Raw genomic sequence first — 20,859 nt, 5'->3', positions numbered from 1 at the left:
GTGGGAATGGAAAGTGAAGTTCCTGGGAGAGCTTTTTTGATACACAGCAATTCTTCCTCAAATCATATTCACCACCTGGATAGGAGGTTGACCAAAGAGATGTACTTTATTTATAACAGAGCAAGAAAAAGAACACAAAATGGGAGTTGGAGAGGGAGAAGCAGGCTCCCCGCTGAGCAGGGACCCTGGTATGGGGCTTGATCTCAGGACCCCAGGATCATGACCCGAGCCGAAGGCAGATGCTTAACAAATGAGCCACCCAGGCGCCCAAGAGTTGTATTTTAAAAGAGTATCCCAGGTGGTATGAAAAATTTCCTAATCTCCTATTAAAACCATTGTTAAATAGGAACATACAGTTCAATTTATAGAGATGTTTACATTCATATTTACATGTAAGGATGTTACTAGCATGTTTTCATGCTAGTTTTATGGGGTACTTCTATAAAACAAATTAAGTGTAGTCCACAAATCAGTGGAAGAAGGATTCTATGTTTATACATTAATGTATATGTGTGTGCAAAAAACTCTTTGAAAGCTGTTTGTGGATAGGAATCTATTGTGGTCAACTCGTGAGGCTATGACATGCATGTATTAATTAACGACATGTAATACTAAGCCATGAGTTCTCTATTCAAAGTAACTTTTTAAGACATTAAAAATACTTTCAAAGTAAAAAAAAAAACTGAAAACAACACTGCAGACACTCTCTGAGTGCAGTCACTGAGAAGTGAAAGAAGAGTTGAAGGGAGAAGAAAAAAACACTTAAGCTTTGCTATAAGAGACTGAGTTGTCCTGAAAAATAAAAGTGGTAGGTAGATATTTTATGAGTCATTCATTTTTTAGCTCTGAATCCAAAGATAAAATCTGTATCAACCAGAAAATTGGGTCTCCTCTTCACTTCTGCCTTAGAATATCTATAAGACATGGCCCTTGGCGTAACCTGTGGGCAGGAAGGGTACGCATACACAGCTTATGCAAGGAAGGTTGTGTGACCTGGGGACACAGGCAATGCATTCCCTTCTGATAGGTCTGGAGCTAACCCAAAGGTGAAAGCCATGTTCTTTAGTTTTCAGCAGTAAACAATGCATAGTTATGTAGATATTCATGTCCATCTGGAGGCCAAAAAGCATTCCTTACTAGGAACCACTAAGTGAATTGATAAAGGTTGCTAAAATTTTTTTCACTCGTTTGTGAATAAACAATCATAAGCATAAACCAGTATTAAAACTACTTGAGACTCGGGACGCCTGGGTGGTTCAGTTGGTTAAGCAGCTGCCTGCCGCTCAGGTCATGATCCCAGCGTCCTGGATCGAGTCCCACATCAGGCTCCTTGCTCCGCAGGGAGCCTGCTTCTCCCTCTCCCTCTGACTCTGCCTTCCGCTCTGTCTGCCTGTGCTCACTCTCGCTCTCTCTCTGACAAATAAATAAATTAAATCTTTAAAAAAAAAAAAATTACTTGAGACTCTATGTCTGTTCTCCTAAGAAACTTGGTTCCCATGCAAGGTTCATAATTTTGCAAAAACTCCCAAAAGTGTAATTACTGTGCCACAGAGAGCCTCTCAGACAACAGACAGATGCTACCCTCCAGCCAGGACTCAAGCATTTCCTTATGAGTGCATCGTAACTGTTGGGAGCTGTTCATGGTTTTTGCTACTTTTGCTTTTCAGATACCTTTATTTTAGCTTGGTAGCCGTGTAAGTTGTTAATAAATTCGATTAGTGTGTAGTGATGTCTTTATGCTTATTTTTACATTGTAATGTTCTAGTTTTCTGTAACTACATTTTTAAGTATGTTTTTAGTGCATGAGTCCTAAAACATTTACACTCTCATTGCTAAGACAGAAATACGTATAACCTACACCTCTCCATAGCTTGCAACACTTCATTGACGATATCACTGGTATATAGGTGCTAATTTAAGTAATTTATAAATAGAAGGAGAGTAAGTGCAATATAATAGTTTCTTTTAAAGTTAATAGCCTGTGGCTTTATAATATTAAATCACGTGCTCAAGCTTATCTTTTCTTTAGAAATAAATAATATGCAAACCCCATATATTCCTCTCAGTTCTTTATTACACAGAAAGTTACTTTAAGGCACAATATTATCTTGGGTTTTTTTAGTATTTATCCCACCTCACATATTTATGAGCCTCTATCCCAGGACAGGCTACATAACAGGAACACATTTAATTAAATGACCAGAAAACTGATCAGCCTTTCTTACCATGAAATCATTTCACAATGACGCTAGAGAAAGCCATGAAACACTACTAGTTTGGAAAAACAGTTCCATTTTTTATAGAATTTTTTATCTGTATTCCAGTTCCTTTCAAATCTTGCTCCTTCAGGACCTACGTCTTATGACTCGCCTATGAACAATAGGAAATACCTATTAACTATCGAAAGGTGGATAGTTTTACTAGAATGCAAGATACTGTACCCCTAGACTATCTCCTAATAATGATCAGAAACAATTATTTGCTGAGTCAAGAATAATGGGCAGACATGAAGGAATAATTTGTTTCAGCAAGAAGAGTCCAAGCTTAAAGCAAAGTTCCTTAGTAACTAGGATCCAGAGTTTTGTGTCCCCAAGAAATAAGAGGTCTGAAAGCATGTTTCTCCCCAAAAGGTAATGAAGCTATATTGTCTTTGTATAACTTAAGGCAAACTTTTGGGTCTTCCTCAGGGAAGGAATGGGAACAAAACTGGACTGGGGGACGGGTGGGAACTAGAAGGAGAACTCTGAAAGGAGAAGGAGACTGACGGCACTTTAGAGGAGCTGCCCGTTTTTCCCTTCCAAGCTTTGCACGCGCTGCTCCCCTTAGCTGGAGAACCCTCTGACCCTGACCTGGCTTTACCTCCAGAGACCCACTCAGCTTTCAGAACTCAGCCTAAAGATCACCACCTCCTGACAGGCTTTCCTGACCACTCCCCCATCTACTTTCAATCCCCCTCCTGTGTGTTTCCAGCCCTCTGTCTGCTATCTCTGTCATAGCCCACTGTGTTGTACTTAACGTTCCCCCTTAAATGAAGGCAGCTGTGTTGTCTCAGCGCCCACATGCCTTCGATGTACCCTGCCTGGCACATCATCGGTATTCAGTAGATATTGAATCAATGTTAAATGATTGCAACTTCGAGATAAAATGAGTTGAGAACCTGGAAGCAAAATTAAAAACCAGGTGCCTAGGTGGCTCAGTTGGTTAAGCATCTGCCTTCGGCTCAGGTCATGATCCCAGGGTGCTGGGATCAAGCCCCGCATCGGGCTCCCTGTTTGATGGAAGCCTGCTTCTCCCTCTCACTCTGCCCTTGATTGTGTTCCCTCTCTCCCTGTCTCTCTCTCTGTCAAATAAATAAAATCTTAAAAAAAAAAAAAAAAAAAGCAAGAAAGAAAAAGTAAACAGTCTCTGGGGTAAAGAAGAAACATACTATACAACGCTAGGTAGAAATCGAAGGGAAGTCAGCCAGAGAGAATGGGCACAGTGCCAGAAGGTGGATACGAGTCCCATGAAAATTCTGGAATGCACCACCTCTGAAGTTTCCAGAGGTTCAGCGGACTGGAGCTTGTTGCCAGGTTCCCCCCAAAACAAAAGCCCATGCTGCTCCTGGGGTCACCTTCCACAACGCAATGTACAACACTTGTGAGTTCTGGGGGCTCTTGGAAGCTGCATATCCTACACTTGAGTGTGCTGCTCCGACGCATTTACCAAGTAACCTGCTGGCAGGCAGAGCAGGAGATGGCTCCACACCGAGGCGGGCTGCAGTGCAAGCCCCTCTGCCGCTCGAACTTCACCTCTCCAGGGTTTGGGAGTAGCTGTGTCTTCTGTAAAAAAATTTTTTGTCTTTTCGAGAACGGCTCCTAGATTGCTGCTGGGCATGCCTGCCACAAGATACCAAGTACCCTTGTGATCTGAGCTGACCGATGTGAACTGGGCAGTAAGACTGGGTGTGCCCAGCTGCAGGCTACATTAAATGGAAAGGTGTGTCAGGGCGCCTGGGGGGTTCAGTTGTGAAACGTCTGCCTTCACCTTGGGTCATGATCCCAGGGTCCTGGGATTGAGTCCTGCGTCTGGCTCCCTACTAAGCGGGGAGGCTGCTTCTCCCTCTCCACCACTTGTGCTCTCTCTCATTCTCTCTCTCTCTCTCAAATAATAAATAAATACAATTTTTTTTTTTTTAAGGGTGTAAGGTATCAGGCGCAGCTGGTCCTGGTAAGTGGCGAGCGGGTGGCTGGGATCTTAGGGCAGCTCCTCCCACTGTACTGCAGCTGTCCCTTGCTCCCCATCTACGGCCTCGGGAGGTATTTCCCTAGGACCAGTTAGCTAAGGAAGAAAAACTCGACTATAGTATTAGTCTAGTGGTGAAGGGAAATCCCCTTTATGGGCAGAATTCGAGCTATTTGTGTACACTGAGATGGCCAAGAGATGTAGGTCTGGACAGCTTCCCAGGCAGTAGCTATTGGCTAAATGGTAATGGATTTGGAAGGAACAAGATTGGAAATTGATGACAAACAGGTTCAGAGAACAGGTATACAGATAGATTTCATAAAATGGACAGAGTGAGGGACGCCCGGGTGGCTCAGTTGGTTAAGCGGCTGCCTTCAACTCAGGTCATAATCCCAGCGTCCTGGGATCGAGTCCCGCATCGGGCTCCTTGCTTGGCAGGGAGCCTGCTTCTCCCTCTGCCTCTACCTGCCACTCTGTCTGCCTGTGCTCACTCTCGCTCCTCTCTCTCTCTGACAAATAAATAAATAAAATCTTAAAAAAAAAAAAAAAAAAACGGACAGAGTGAGAAGATACTTGTATTCCATAAGAATGTACACTGAAGGACATCTGCAGCAAAAATTGTCCACCTCGGTCAGGTGAGCAAAGTGACCCGACTGTGAATGTCAGCCTTTTCCTTAGCCACCCCATGGGCTCAGTGGCCCATGTACAAAGTTGCCGTATCTTCAAGAACAGAAGCTACGCGTGGGCCAAATAATGACTCTCACTACTGTATTCCTAAGCCTGTTTGCAGGGGAGACCTACTTTGATTTCTCAGTTTCATCGTTTCTTGGGAAACAAAGCAGCCACCCACTAGTAGGATGATGACATTGGACCTTTCCATCATGGAGTCATTTGTCATCGATGGAATAGACACATATCCTGAGTATGGCTTTGCCTGCCCTGCCTTCGGGGTTTCTGTCTACACCACCATCTGTGGGCTTCCGGAATGCCTTCATCATTACCATGGGACCTCCTTGACATTGCCTCTGATCAAATCACCCATCCCATGGCAAAAGAAACATGGCAACGAGAATTCACTGGTCTTCCCACAACCTGTCACCTCAGAAAGCAGCTGGCCTGGTAGAAAAGTGGAATGCTCTCCCAAAGACTCAGTTGCAGTGACGTCTGGTATAACGTCCCACAAGATAGAGTGTAGACTTTAAGTCTGCAACCAAATTTTTCTTTCATAGCCAGAACACACAGGTCTGAGAATCAAGATTCAAAGTGAGTGCATTACCTCTTAGCCTAGTCACAGAATTTTGGGGTCTTCATTCCCAATGATAAGATGGTCCCACTGGGGGAAGGGAGTGACACAATAATGTCCCCTCCTGAATTGGACATATGGCAATCATCTGGCTGTTTTAGCTTCTTATACCAACAGCCAGAAGGGAACCAGTTCTGATGGTGACAAGGAATTAATTTGCTGCTATATAATGGGGCAGGGAGGACTATATCTGGGACCTTTAGGATTTTTCAGAGTGCCTCTTAATATTTCTATGTTCAGTTCTAAAAGTTAATGGAATATTGCAGGAACTTGTTTAAAAAAGGGTGAGGTCACTGATGACCCAGTCTCTTCAAAAGTTAAGGTATCTCTCTCCCCACCAGGTAAAGAATGCCAAGTAGCATTCTATACTGTGCTGAATACAAATTGGAAAATGATCTGAGAGGTATAGTGCAAACAAACATGACAGTGAAAAAGAACTAAATTCTAGCCCTGGATTTGTCACATTATATAGACCAATTAGAGTGGAAAAAATGGGGTTTGAGAGCCAAACAGAACAAAACTTGGATTCTAATCTTTCTGGTAGCTGTGTGACTTGGAGCAAGTCTCTAAGCTTCTCTGAGCTTTATTATTCCTACTAGAGATAATTCTATGCTAAGAATCTTGTGAGATCTCTATGGTACGAATATGTAAAGCTTCTTGTGTAATACCTGGACATGATAGAGTTAACCCTTGAAAAATAGTGGGTTTGAACTGTGCAGGTCCACTTATATGAAGATCTTTTTCTTTTGTTTTTCTTCCTTTTTTTCTTTTTCTTTTTTTTTTTTTTTACTTTTATAAAACCAAAAAGTAAGTTTAATTTCCTTTAAGTTCCTTTTTTTCAAATTTTTATTTAAATTCTAGTTAGTTAATATATAGTATAATATTCAAGAATAGAATTTAGTTATTCATCACTTATATACAACACCCCGTGCTCATCACAAGTGTCCTCCTCAATGTCCATCACCCATTTAGCCCATCCCCCCATCTACCTCCCCTTTAGCAACCCTCAGTGTGTTCTCTATAGTTAAGAGTCTCTTATGGTTTGCCTCCTTCTCTCTCTCTTTTTTTTTTTCACTTCCCCTATGTTCATTGTTTTGTTTCTTAAATTCCACATATGAGTGAAATCATATGGTATTTGTCTTTCTTTAACTGACTTATTTCACTTACCATGATATACTCTAGTTCCATCCACATCATGGCAAATGACAAGATTTCATTCTTTTTTATGGCTGAGTAATATTCCATTGTATATCTATACCACATCTTCTCCATCCATCATCTGTCGATGGACATTTGGGCTCTTTCCATAGTTTGGCCGTTGTGGACATTACTGCTATAAACATTGGGGTGTATGTGTTCCTTCAGATCACTGTATGTGTAACTTTGGGTAGTACAATTGGTAGTGCAGAATTTTAAGGAACCTCCATACTGTTTTCCAGAGTGGCTGTACCAGCTTGCATTCCTGCCAACAGCGTAAGAGGGTTCCCCTTTCTCTGCATCCTTACCAGCATCTGTCATTTTCTGACTTTTAATTTTAGTCATTTTAACTGGTGTGAGGTGATATCTCATTGTGGTTTTGATTTGTATTTCCCTGATTATAAGTGATGTTGAGCATCTTTTCATGTGTTGGCCACTTGGATGTCTTCCTTGGGAAAATGTCCACTCATTTCTTCTGCCTATTTCTTAACTGGATTATTTGTTTCTTGGATGCTGAGTTTGATAAGTTCTATGTAGATTTTGGATACTAACCCTTTATCAGATAGGTCACTTGCAAATATCTCCTCCCATTCCATAAGCTGCCTTTTAGCTTTTTTTTTTTATTGTTTCCTTTGCTGTGCAGAAGTTTTCTATCTTGATGAAGTCCCAGTAGTTCATTTTTGCTTTGGTTTCCCTTGCCATCAGAGATGTGTCTAGTAAAAATTTGTTACAGCCGGTGTCAAAGAAGTTGCTGCCTGTGTTCTCTTTAGGATTTTGATGGTCTCACATTTAGGTCTTTCATCCATTTTGAATTTATTTTTGTGTATGGTGTAAAAAAGTGATCTAGTTTCATTCACTGGTGCAATTGTAAATGGGATTGATTCCTTGACTTTCTGCTTCTTCATTTTTGGTATTTAGAAAGACAACAGATATCTGTATGTTGATTTTGTATCCTGCAACTTTGCTGAATTCTTGTATCAGTTCTAACAACTTTTGGGTAGAGTCTCGGGTTTTCTACAGAATACCACGCTGTCTGTGAATAGTGAAGGTTTGATTTCTTCCTCGCCAGTCTGGATGCCTTTTATTTCTTTTTGTTGTCTGATTGGTGAGGCAAGGACTTCTAGTATTATGTTAATGGACATCCTTGTCTTGATCCTGAATGTAGAGGAAAAGCTCTTAGTTTTTCCCCTTTGAGGATGATATTAGCTATGGGTCTTTCGTATTTGGCCTTCATAACGTTAAGGTATGTTCCCTCTATCCCTACTTTGTTGGTTTTAATCAAGAAAGGATGCTGTATTTTGTCAAATGCTTTTTCTTCATCTATGGAGAGGATCGTCTTGTTCTTATCTTTTTTTAATGTAGTGTATCTCATTGATTGATTTGCAGATGTTGAACCAATCTTACAGCCCAGGAATAAATCCCACTTAATCATGGTGAATAATTTTTTAATTATTTAATTTTTACTGTTGGATTCGATTTCCTAGTATCTTTTTTTTTTTTAAAAACACCATGTATAAACAATCTTGTTTTTTTTTTTTAAAGATTTTATTTATTTATTTGACAGAGAGATCAGGAGTAGGCAGAGAGAGAGAGGAGGAAGCAGGCTCCCCGCCGAGCAGAGAGCCCGACGTGGGGCACGATCCCAGGACCCTGAGATCATGACCTGAGCTGTAGGCAGAGGCTTTACCCACTGAGCCACCCAGGTGCCCCGATTTCCTAGTATCTTGAGAACTTTTGCATTCATGTTCATCAAGGATATTGGCCTATAATTCTCCTTTTCGGTGGGGTTTTGTTCGGTTTTGGAATCAAGGTAACTCTGGCCCTGTAACATGAGTTTGGAAGTTTTCCTTCCGTTTCTGTTTTTTGGAACAGTTTGAAAAGAATAAGTATTAACTCTTCTTTAACTGGTAGAATTCCACTGGGAAGCCAATTGGCCCTAGCCTTTTGTTTGTTGGGAGATTTTTGATTCCTGATTCAATTTCTCTGCTGGTTGCAGGTTTGTTTATGTTTTTGTTTTTGTTTTTGTTTTTCAATAAATGCAGTATAGTACTTAAGTGTACTTTGTCTTATAATTTCTTTTTCTTCAAAGATTTTATTTATTTATTTGAGAGAGAGATCACAAGTAGGCAGAGAGGCAGACAGAGAGAGGGGGGGAAGCAGGCTCCCTGCCAAGCAGAGAGCCCAATGCAGGGCTCGATCCCAAGACTTCAACGCTACAACCTGAGCCAAAGGCAGAGGCTTAACCCACTGAGCCATCCAGGTGCCCCTGTCTTATAATTTTCTTAATGAAATTTTTTTTTCTCTAGCTTACTTGACTGTAAGATCATTGTATATGATACAGAGAACAGGGAAAATATGTGTTAATTAACTGGTTATCAGTAAGGCTTCTGGTCAACAGTAGGCCATTAGTGGTTAAATTTTTGGAGGAGTCAAAAGTTAAACATGGATTTTTGACGATGGGGTGGGGATGGAGGGGGGGTTGGTGCCCCAGATCCCCGTGTTGAGGGGTCAACTACACTCAGTAAATGGCCATCAATGATTTGACAAAATAGCAGCACAACAATAATATAGTGAGCCCCTCATTTTGAGCCTACCTTTCTCCCTCATCACCAGCTTCACTTGCCCTCCCATCTATCTGTTTCTACCTTCGCTGAACTTCTTCCCCACTGAGACTGTTGGGTCCCCCCAAAATTGGGTCCCCCAATAATGGGTCCGTGATTAAAGGAGCGAGACTGATACAAAGCGAAGGTCAAGCCAAGCTTTATTTCGCGCCAGGCATCAAGAATCAGACCGTCAAACAGACCAGTCGGGCCGCCCCTACAGAGAGGACGACCCCTCCCTGCTTTCCAGTCTAACTTTTATAGAGCAAAGGTCATGTGGTTGGGCCTGACCACACACAGGTGGCCAATGAGATTGTAACACACAGAGAAAGCTGCACAGTCATGCTAGGTGAACAACTGAATTACAATTTACCCTAGTAGACGTTTGATTTAGCCTATCACACCTTGGTTAGGATTGGTGCCAAAAGGCTCCCAAAGGGCAGGGGCCCATACTCCTTAGTAGCTAGGAGACAGTATGGCCCCCTGATTGAATACCTCCACCTGGTCTGACCCACCCTTGTACTTGGACTTTGTTACCTGGGACTGGTTTCTGGGACTGGTTCTTAAGTAAGTTCCCCTGGTGGGGGCAAGGTCAATTTAAGTTTTACAACAAAATGGCAGTTCAACCAGGGTGGGGCCGCACTGGCTGAATAGGCCCTTACAAGAGTAGGGCTAAAACTCTTAGTGCTGGCTACCACCACCATAACTCCCTATGATCAATGTATTAACCACACTTCTCTTTGCTTCAGATCAGTCAGCACTATGGGTATATAGAAGCAGTCTTACTCCAATCCATCATCTACCATCACACCTCAAAACCATACTAAGTTTCATTTGAGATCTAGCTTTAACTTTCTACCTGATAATCTCTTTATTAGTAGTTACAAACTCATGCCTCTGGGCCTTTGAACATGCTGCTCCCTCTGCTAGAAACATATCTTCACCTCTTCATTTGGCTAGCTCCTATTCCTCTTTCAGTTATTAGTATGTGCAGACATCCACTTAAACCTTATCCCAAGCCTAGGTGGGGGGCTCCCTGCTACATGGGTCCATAGGCTCTGGTATTTTTCCTATTACAATATTTATTTCACTTTATTTAAATAACCTGCTCTGTTTAGCTTTCCTACTATATCCTGTTTGGGCAAGAAACTCAGCTCTTTCTTTCTTTCTTTCTTTTTTTTTTTTTTTTAAAGATTTTATTTATTTACTTGAGAGACAGTGAGAGAGAGCATTAATGAGGAGAAGGTCAGAGAGAGAAGCAGACTCCCTATGGAGCTGGGAGCCTGATGCGGGACTCGATCCCAGGACTCCAGGATCATGACCTGAGCCGAAGGCAGTCGTCCAACCAACTGAGCCACCCAGGCGTCCCTCTTTCTTTCTTTCTTTCTTTCTTTTTAGGATTTTTATTTATTTGTCAGATGGAGGGGCACCTGGGTGACTCAGTCAGTTGAGTGCCTGCCTTCAACTCAGGTCATGATCCCAGGGTCCTAGGATCGAGCCCTGCCTCAGGCTCTCTGCTCAGCGGGGAAACTGCTTCTCCTTCTCTCTCTCTGCCTGCTGCTCTGCCTACTTGTGCTTTCTATCTCTCTGTCAAATAAATAAGTAAAATCTCTTTTAAAAAAAAGATTTTATTGGGGCGCCTGGGTGGCTCAGTGGGTTGAGGCCTCTGCCTTCGGCTCAGGTCATGATCCCAGGGTTCTGGGATCGAGCCCCACATCGGGCTCTCTGCTCAACAGGGAGCCTGCTTCCTCCTCTCTCTCTGTCTGCTTCTCTGCCTGCTTGTGATCTCCGTCTGTCAAATAAATAAATAAAATCTTTAAAAAAAAAAAAAAGATTTTATTTATTTATTTGATGGAGAGGGGGAGAGAGATTGGGACAGGACACAAGCAGAGGGAGCAGCAGGCAGAGGGAAATGGAGGCTCTCAGCTGAGCAGGGAGCCTGATGTGGAACTCCATCCCAGGGCCTTGGGATCATGACCTGAGCTGAACACAGACACTTAACCAACTGAGCCACCCAGGCACCCCGAAACTCAGCGTTTTCATTCATCACTCTATCATTAGAGACTTGAACAATATCTGGCACACCCCTGTGCCCACATAACCAGAAGTATGTGTGTTTGTGTTATTATTCATTTCTTGAGAGAAAGAGAGCACACATGCTCACACAGGAACAGAGTTGTAGGGAGGCAGGGGCAGAGAGAGAATCTTAAGCAGGCTCCATGCCCAGCACAAGCCCAACAGGGGCTCGATCTCACAACCCTAAGACCATGACCTGAGCAGAAACCAAGAGTCTGACCCTTAACCAACTGAGCCACCTAGGTGCCCCAAGTTTGTGCTATTCTTTTTTGTTTTTTAAGATTTTTTTAAAAGATTTTATTTTTTTATTTGACAGAGAGAGATCACAAGTAGGCAGAGAGGCAGGCAGAGAGAGGGGGAAGCAGGCTCCCTGCTGAGCAGAGAGCCTGATGCAGGGCTCAATCCCAGGAACCTGAGATCATGACCTGAGCCGAAGGCAGAGGCTTAACCCACTGAGCCACCCAGGCATCCCAGTGTGTGCTATTCTTAAAGGTGGTTGCTCTTTTGAACTTTGAAGTACCGTTCTATTTTTCATCATTTCATTCATTCATTCATTCATTGAATATTTAAGAATGTACTATGTGACGGACATTGTGAGGTAATAGTTTTAGAGCAGTGAACAAGATACACAAGGTCCCTTCCGTCATGGAGCTTGCACTCCAGCTGGAGGGAAGTGATAAAAGATAAATATATAATATGTCAGGTAATGATTAAATGTCAGGAAGAAAAGTAGAGCAGAGTGAAAGCTTTAGGCAAGGAGTAGGAGATAGTGTAGCCAATACAAAGCCTTTGAAGGGCTTTGAAAAGAGGAACGATGTGATCTGACCCTCACAGGAGTCCAGCCAGCCTGAAGTAGGCCACTGAAGAGGGGAAGGTAGACGCAGTGAACAGCTCATGAATAAATCAGGCCCTGGGCGTGGTTCAGATGGGACCTGTTTGCTTTCAGAGAATGTGAAATTCAGGAATTGACTTCAGCAGGCTGGATGGAGCCTTACTTGATCATTCTTTGGTTACGCTACTGGGTTCCATTTGCTAAAATTTTATTTAAGATCTGTTTTATTTACTTTTAGAAGATTGGTCTATAGTTCACTTTTATAGTATTCACCTGTTTAATTTTGATCAGCGTTATGCTTGTCTTATTAAATGAGTTGGCCATCATGCCATCTGTTTTTGATGTTTTGGAACAGTTTGTATAGATTTTGGTATATAAGATAGGTATTACCTATTCTTGAAGTTTTGGTTGAACTGGCCCATTATGCCTCCAGGCCTGGGACACTTTTCCAGGTAGATCATTAACCACTGTTCTAATCTATGACCTTGGATAGACTCAGATTCTCTAGGTTGAGCTAAGTTTGGTCTTTATAGTTTTAACTTGATTGGTATAAGCAATTATTATTGGGGGTTAGCTTTTTTCTTTTCTTTATCATGGGGGGGTTAGCTTTCTTCATCCTTTCTTTCATGTTTATGTATTCCTTCTTTCTTTTTCTTGATCATTCTTGTTTCAGGGTTGTCTATCTTGGCTTAAAAAAAAACAAGAAACAAATTTTGGTTTTATTGACTCATTCTATTTTGGGGAGAGATTGCTTTAGAATAAAATGTGGAGGAAGTTTGATTCACTTTCTGCCTTTACCTTTATCAGTTCCTTTCCACTTCTTCCGTTGGGTTTATTTTTGCTGCTGTTTTACAAGCTTCTTGTATTGTAAGCTTAGTTTATTTTCGAACTTTTCAGTTTATTAATAAATGCATCTAAGACTGTGCAATTTCCTGAGTAGAGAAGTTTTAATATTAAGTGCTTTCATTCCTATTCAGTTTTAGAATCGTTCATAATTTCCATTTATTTTCTATTTAATCCATGACTATTTGTAAGTGTGTTATTTAAATTCCAATGGTAGTGATGCTTTGTCTTTTAATTTCTAATTTCATAAACATACCTTTTTCTAAAAGATTTTATTTATTTATTTGACAGAGAGAGAAATCACAAGTAAGCAGAGAGGGGTGGGGAGAAGCAGGCTCCCAGCTGACCAAAGAGCCTGATGCAGGGCTTGATCCCAGGACCTTGAGATCATGTCCTGAGCCGAAGGCAGAGGCTTAACCCACTAAGCCACTCAGGCGCCCCATTAATATAGCTTTTTGTTACCAGGTTTGAAAAATTTTCTGAGAGGGGCACTTGGGTGGCAGTCAGTTAAGTGTCTGATTCTTGGTTTCAGTTCAGTTCTGATCTCAGGGTTGTGAGATCAAGCCCCATGTCAGGCTCCATGCTCAGAGCAGACTCTGTTTGAGATTCTCTCCTTCTATCTCTACCCTCTCCCCCAACTCACATGCTCACTCTTGCTCTAAAACTAAAAAAAAAAAAAAATTTTTTTTTACATTCCTTTGGGGCCTGATATAAGGTCATTGAATTGTGAGTCTTCCACAGTGTTTGAAAATATGTATTCTCATTTGGGTACAAAGCCCTTTATGATTTTAATTGTTAAAAATGAAGGTCTATCTTAACCTCAGGAAACAAATTGAGGGTTGCTGGAGGAGAGGTGGGCGGAAGGGATGTACTGGCCAGGTGATGGGCGCTGGAGAGGATGCCTTTTATGATGGGTGCTGTGAATTGTGTAAGACTGATGATTCACAGACCTGTACCCCTGGGGCAAATAATACATTATATGTTAATTAAAAAAAATAATAATAATAAAATGAAGGTCTAGGGCACCTGGGTGACTCAGTCAGTTGAGCATTTAACTCTTAATTTCCACTCAGGTTGGGAGATGGAGCTGTATGTACATGGGGCTCCATGCTCAGTGGAGAGTCTGGTTGGGATTCTCTCTTTCTTTCTCCTTGTGCCCCTCCCCACCATGAGTGCTGTCTGTCTGTCTGTCTCTCTCTCTCTCTCTCTGAAATAAAGAAATAAATCTTAGAAGAAAAAAAAATTAAGACCTAGGGCATGGAGTCAGAATAGGGAAAAGGAATATCCTTCTCTAGAATTCAGTCAGAAGGGGACCTCCAAGGAAGATACCCGCCATTCTGCCTGCCCCTCCCACAATCCAGTGCAGCTCACATCTTCAGAGAATATATTTAAGGTTGTTCAATTCAGATGATTTTACCAGTTAAGACCAGGTGACGCAAAAATAGAAAGCTTTTTTTTTTTAATAAAGTTTCCTTCCACCTTGACTGAGACTAGCTGCTGCTGCTTCTTCTTCTTCTTCTTCTTCTTCTTCTTCTTCTTCTTCTTCTTTTAAAGATTTTATTTATTTATTTGACAGAGAGATCACAAGTAGGCAGAGAGGCAGGCAGAGGGAGAGAGGAGGAAGCAGGCTCCCCGCTGAGCAGAGAGCCCGACGTGGGACTCGATCCCAGGACCTTGAGATCATGACCTGAGCCAAAGGCAGCGGCTTAACCCACTGAGCCACCCAGGCGCCCCTTCTTCTTCTTTTTAAAAGATTTTATTTATTTGTTTGACAGACAGAGATCACAAGTAGGCAGAGAGAGAGAAGCAGGCTCCCTGCCGAGCAGACAGACTGATGCGGGGCTCAATCCCAGGACCCTGAGATCATGACCTGAGCCAAAGGCAGGGGCTTGACCCACTGAGCCACCGAAGTGCCCCTATTTATTTATTTGAAAGAGAGAGTGATCGAGAGCAAGAGTGAGCGTGGGAGAGGGAGAGGGTGAGGGAGAGAACACAAACAGGGGGAGGAGCAGAGGGAAAGAGAGAAGCAGACTCCCCAGTGGGGCCTGACCAGGGATCATGACCTGAGCTGAAGGCCACACTTAACTGACTGAGCCTCCCAGGCAACCCTGAGGCTAGCCTCTTTGTAGCAAGCAAGCAGTACTAACACTAGATAATTCAATTCATTATTGGTTGGCTCATCTGTGAAAAATTGGTTCTTCAAATGGAAGGTAGTTTGAGGACCTAAGTGAATATGGAGTCTGCAAGTGCAGGTTGCATGAGAGCAGTGGATGAAATCTGTGGACTAGCTTTATTAGAAGTTAAAGTACAAATATGAATATTAATGACCTAATTCAGAATAGGACACAGGGTTAAAACAAGGGTTCAAAATTTTAGAAGAGCCCTAAAAGCTCAGTCATTAAGACAATATCTTAATGTAATTTTTTTTTAGTTAACATACAGTATAATATTAGTTTCCAGTGTACAATATAGTGATTCAACACTTCCACACATCACCCGGTTCTCATCACAACAAGAGCCTCCTTAACCTTGTCACTTATTCTACCCATCCCCCCACCTTCTGACAACCATCAGTTTGTTTTCTAGAGTTAAAAGAGTCTGTTTCTTGGTTTGCTTTTCTTTCTTTTTTACCCATTTTCTCGTTTATTTCTTAAATTCCACATATGAGTCAAATCATATATTTGTCTTTCTCTAATTGATTTATTTCACTTAACCTAGTACTCTGGCTCCATCCAAATGGCAAGATTTCATTCTTTTTGATGGCTGAATAATATTCCGTTGTATGTATATACACCACCTCCTTATCTATTCATCAGTCAGCGGACACTTGTGCTGTTTCCATATCTTGGCTATTGCTATAAACATCAGGGTGCATGTATGCCTTTGAATTAGTATTTTCCTATTCTTTGGGTGAATATCCAGTAGGTTGATTGGTGGGTCAGAAGGTAATTCTATTTTTAACTTTTTGAGGAGTCTCCACACTGTTTTCCACAGTAGGTGTACCAGTTTGTATTCCCTCCAACAGTGTAAGAGGGTTCCCCTTTCTCTACCTCCTAGCCAACACCTGTTGTTTCTTGTGTTGTTGATTTTAGCCATTCTGACTGGTTTGAGATGGTATCTCATTGTAGTTTTTTTTTTTTAAGATTTTTATTTATTTATTTGATAGAGAGAGAGACAGCAAGAGAGGGAACACAAGCAGGGAAGTGGGAGAAACAGACTATCCTGCAGAGCAGGGAGCCCGATGCGGGGCTCGATCCCAAGACCCTGAGATCATGACCTGAGACGAAGGCAGATGCTTAACAACTGAGCCACCCAGGTGCCCCTCTCATTGTAGTTTTGATTTGCATTTCCCCGATGAGGAAAGATGATGACATCTTTTGATGTGTCTGTTGGCCATCTGGATGTCTTCTTGGAAAAATGTCTATTCATGTCTTCTGCCACTTTTTAATTGGGTTATTCATTTGGGGGGTGTTGAATTTAAAGCTCTTTATCTGTTTTGTATACTAACCCTTTATTAGATATGTCATATGTAAATACCTTCTCTAGTTTATAGTCTGCATTTTAGTTTTGTTGATTATTTCCTTCGCTGTACAGAAGGAAACTTTTTTTTTATTGTGATGTCTTCTCAATAGTTTATTTTTTCTTTTATTTCCCTTGCCTCAGGAGATATATCTAGAAAGAAGTTGCTATGACTGATGTCAAAGAAGTTACTATCTGTGTTATCTTCTGGGATTTTAGTGGTTTTAGGTCTCACATGCCGATCTTTAGTCCATCTTGAATTTGTTTTTGTTTGTGGTATAAGAAACTGGTTCGATTTCATTCTTTAACATATAGCTGTCCAGCTTTCCCAATACCATTTGTGGAAAAGACTGTCTCTTTTTCCATTGGATATTCTTTCCTGCTTTGTCAAAGATAATTGACCATAAAATTGTGGGTTCATTTCTGGGTTTTCTTTTCTGTTCTATTGATTTAGGTGTCTTTTTGTGTGTGTCATTACCATACTGTCTTGATGATTACAGCTTTTTTTTTTTTTAAGATTTTATTTATTTATTTGACAGAGAGAGATCACAAGTAGGCAGAGCAGCAGGCAGAGAGCCCAATGCGGGGTTCAATCCCAGGACCCCGGAACCACGACCTGAGCTGAAAGCAGAGGCTTTAACCCACTGAGCCACCCAGGCTCCCCAATAGTTATAGTTTTGTAACAGAGCTTGAAATCCAGAATTGTGATGCCTCTAGCTTTGTTTTCTTTTCTAAGGCTGCTTTGTCTATGTAGAGTCTTTTGTGGTTCTGTAGAGTCTTTAGTGTTAGATTGTTGGTTCTAGCTCTGAAAATTACTAGTGGTATTTTGATACGGATTACATTAAATGTATAGATTGTCTTGGGTAGTATTGACATTTTAACCATCTTTGTTCTTCCAATCCATGAGCATGGAAAGTTTTTCCAGTTCTTTGTGTTGTCTTCAGTTTCTTTCATCAATGTTTTATAGTTTTCAGAAGATGGATCTTTCACCTCTTTGGTTAGGTTTACTCCTAGGTATCTTGTTGTTTGGGGTGCCATTGTAAATGGGATTGATTCCTTAATTTCTCTTTCTGCTGTGTCGTTATTGGTATATAGAAATGCAATATATATATTTTTAGATTTTATTTATTTATTTGACAGAGAGAGATCAAAGTAGACAGAGAGGCAGGCAGAGAGAGAGAGAGGGAAGCAGGCTCCCTGCTGAGCAGAGAGCCCGTTGCGGGACTCGATCCCAGGACCCCAAGATCACGACCCGAGCCAAAGGCAGCGGCTTAACCCACTGAGCCACCCAGGCGCCCCAAAATGCAATATATTTTTTATGTTGATTTTGTATCCTGTGACTTTACCAAATTTGTTTACCAGTTCTAGCAGATTTTGGGCAGAGTCTTTGGGTTTTCTTTTTTTCTTTTTCTTTTGTTAAAGATTTTATTTATTTGTCAGAGAGAGAGAGAGCGAGCGAGCACAGGCAGACAGAATGGCAGGCAGAGGCAGAGGCAGAGGGAGAAGCAGGCTCCCTGCTGATCAAGGAGCCGATGTGGGACTGGATCCCAGGACACCGGGATCATGACCTGAGCCGAAGGCGGCTGCCTAACCAACTGAGCCACCCAGGCGTCCCGGGTTTTCATTTTACAGTATCTTGTCATCTGCATGTAGTGAAAATTTTACTACTTCACTGCCTATTTGGATGCCTTTTGTTTCTTTTTGCTGTCTGATTGCTGTGACTAGGACTTCCTATGTTGAATAACGTGGTGATAGGGGACATCCCTGCCATGTTCCTGACTGCAGAGGAAAAGGTCTGTTTTTTCCTATTGAGGATGGTATTAGCTGTGGATTTTTCATATATGACCTTTATTATGTTGAAGTATGTTCCCTCTAAACCTACCTTGTTAAGGGTTTTTATCATGAATGGATGCTCTGTCAAATGTTTTTTCTGCATCTATTGAGAGGATCATATGGTTCTTATCCTTTCTTTTATTAACATGATATATCATGTTGTTTGATTTGTGAATATTGAACCACATTTGCAACCCAGAAATAAATCCCAGTTAAACATGTTGAATGATTTTTTTAAATGTATTGTTGGATTCACTTTGCAAATATGTTATTGAGAATTTCTACATCTATGTTCATCAGGGATGTTGGCCTGTAGTTCTCTTTTTTCGTGATATATTTACCTGATTTTAGTATCAGGGTTTATTCTTGGTTCATGGAATGAATTTGGAAATTATTCTTTTCTTTTTTTTTTTTTTTAGAGTAGTTTGATAAGAATGGTTTTAACTCTATGGTTTTTTTGTTTTTGTTTCTTTTTTTTTTTAGAGAGAGAGAGAGAAAAGTGCATGTGCACATGCAAGCAAGGGGGGAAAGACAAAAGGAGAGGAAGAGAGAGTATCTTTTTTTAAAAAGATTTATGTATTTTAGAGAGAGGGCATGCACAAGTGGGGGAGGGGCAGAGGGACAGGATGCTCAAGCAGACTCCCTACTGAGCACGGAGCCTAATCCCAGGACCTTGAGATCTTGACCAGAGCCAAAATCAAGAGTTGGAGGTCTAGCTGGCTGAGCCACTCAGGCGCCCCAAGGAGAGAGACAGTCTTAACCAGGTTCCATGCCCAGTGCAAAGCTGAACACGATGCGGGACTCGATTTCACTACTCTGCGATCATGACCTGAGCCAAAATCAGGATGGAGTTGGATGCTTAAGCAACTGAGCTATCCAGGCACCCAATATTAACTCTTCTTTAAGTGTTTAGTAGATGGGGCGCCTGGGTGACTCAGCGGGTTAAAGCCTCTCTGCCTTTGGCTCAGGTCTTGATCTCAGGGTCCTAGGATCCAGCCCCCGACTCAGGCTCTCTGCTCAGCAGGGCGCCTTCTTCCCTTCCTCTCTCTCTGCCTGCCTCTCTGCCTACTTGTGATCTCTGTCAAATGAATAAATAAAATCTTAAAAAAAAAATAAAAAATATATAAAAAATAAATGTTTAGTAGAATTCTCTTAGGAAGTTATCTGGTCCTGGACTTTTGTTTATTGGGAGTTTTTGGATTACTGATTCCATTTCTTTGTTGATTTTTGGTCTGTTCAAATTTCTATTTCTTCCTATTTTGGAAATTTATCTGTTTCTTCCAGGTCATCCAGTTTTTTGGCATATAATTTTTCATAGTATTCTCTTATAATTGTATTTCTGAGGTGCTGGCTGTTTAATGTAATATTTTTTAGAAATCAAAATTAAAACATCCATAATGAACAGAATATTGATGTTTTTTCATTTTATCACTTTTTAAATTTTTTTTAATAAACATATAATGTATTATTAGCCCCAGGGGTACAGGTCTGTGAATTGCCAGGTTTACACACTTCACAGCACTCACCATAGCACATACCCTCCCCAATGTCCATAACCTCACCACCCTCTCCCTACCCTTCCTCTCCTGCCCCCCTCAGTTTGTTTTGTGACATTAAGAGTCTTTTATGGTTTGTCTCCTTCCTGATCCCATTGTTCCATTTATTCTTTTCCTACCCCTCAGACCCCACATGTTGCCTCTCCACTTCCTCATATCAGGGAGATCATATGATAGTTGTCTCTCTCCGATTGACTTATTTTGCTCAGAATATCGAAATTTTAAATAAAGCCAGAATTTGACTCTTCACTTCGACAATTCACCTCATCCTAAGCCTGGCAGGGCTTAGGAAGGTCAGGTGGCTACATGATGTCAGAAGAGATAGGCAAGGTTATCTTGGGGTCTTGAGTCCCAAAGTCTTGGGATCACGGTTGTATATTTCCATCCTTGAATTCTGACTGTATAACATCCCAAGCTTCTGCTTCTTCATTTGTGATAAGGAGCTAATAATACTTAAAATACTTATCCCATAAGGATTTTGTAACGACTAAGCAAGGTAACACAAAGTACTTATGCCTGATCCCCAGGGGCAGAATCAGCTTTTGTGGAGCACGAAGCTTTATATATACTTTGGAAAACCCTTTTTATGAAAAATAATAAAAAGTGAAAAATACAAAATGACATGGTAATGAATAGTTAGAGGGAGAAAATAAATCATAAATGATAATTTCTTTAAGAGCACAAAAGGAAAATATTTTAAAAAATCTGTCACCCTTACATACCAACTACAATACTTTTTTCCAACAGTATTTTGACTACATTCCCTTTAATTAATTTTTCATACCACAACAATTTTTTTATACTTTCTATAGAGAGACCAGAAAAAAAACTTTTTTTCTCTAGCATGTAGATTTTTTTTTATCACTAATAGTTAAC

This window comes from Mustela lutreola, chromosome 1 (genome assembly GCF_030435805.1).
Source record: "Mustela lutreola isolate mMusLut2 chromosome 1, mMusLut2.pri, whole genome shotgun sequence".
Lineage (NCBI taxonomy): Eukaryota > Metazoa > Chordata > Mammalia > Carnivora > Mustelidae > Mustela > Mustela lutreola.
Note: the sequence above shows the minus strand (reverse complement) of the source record.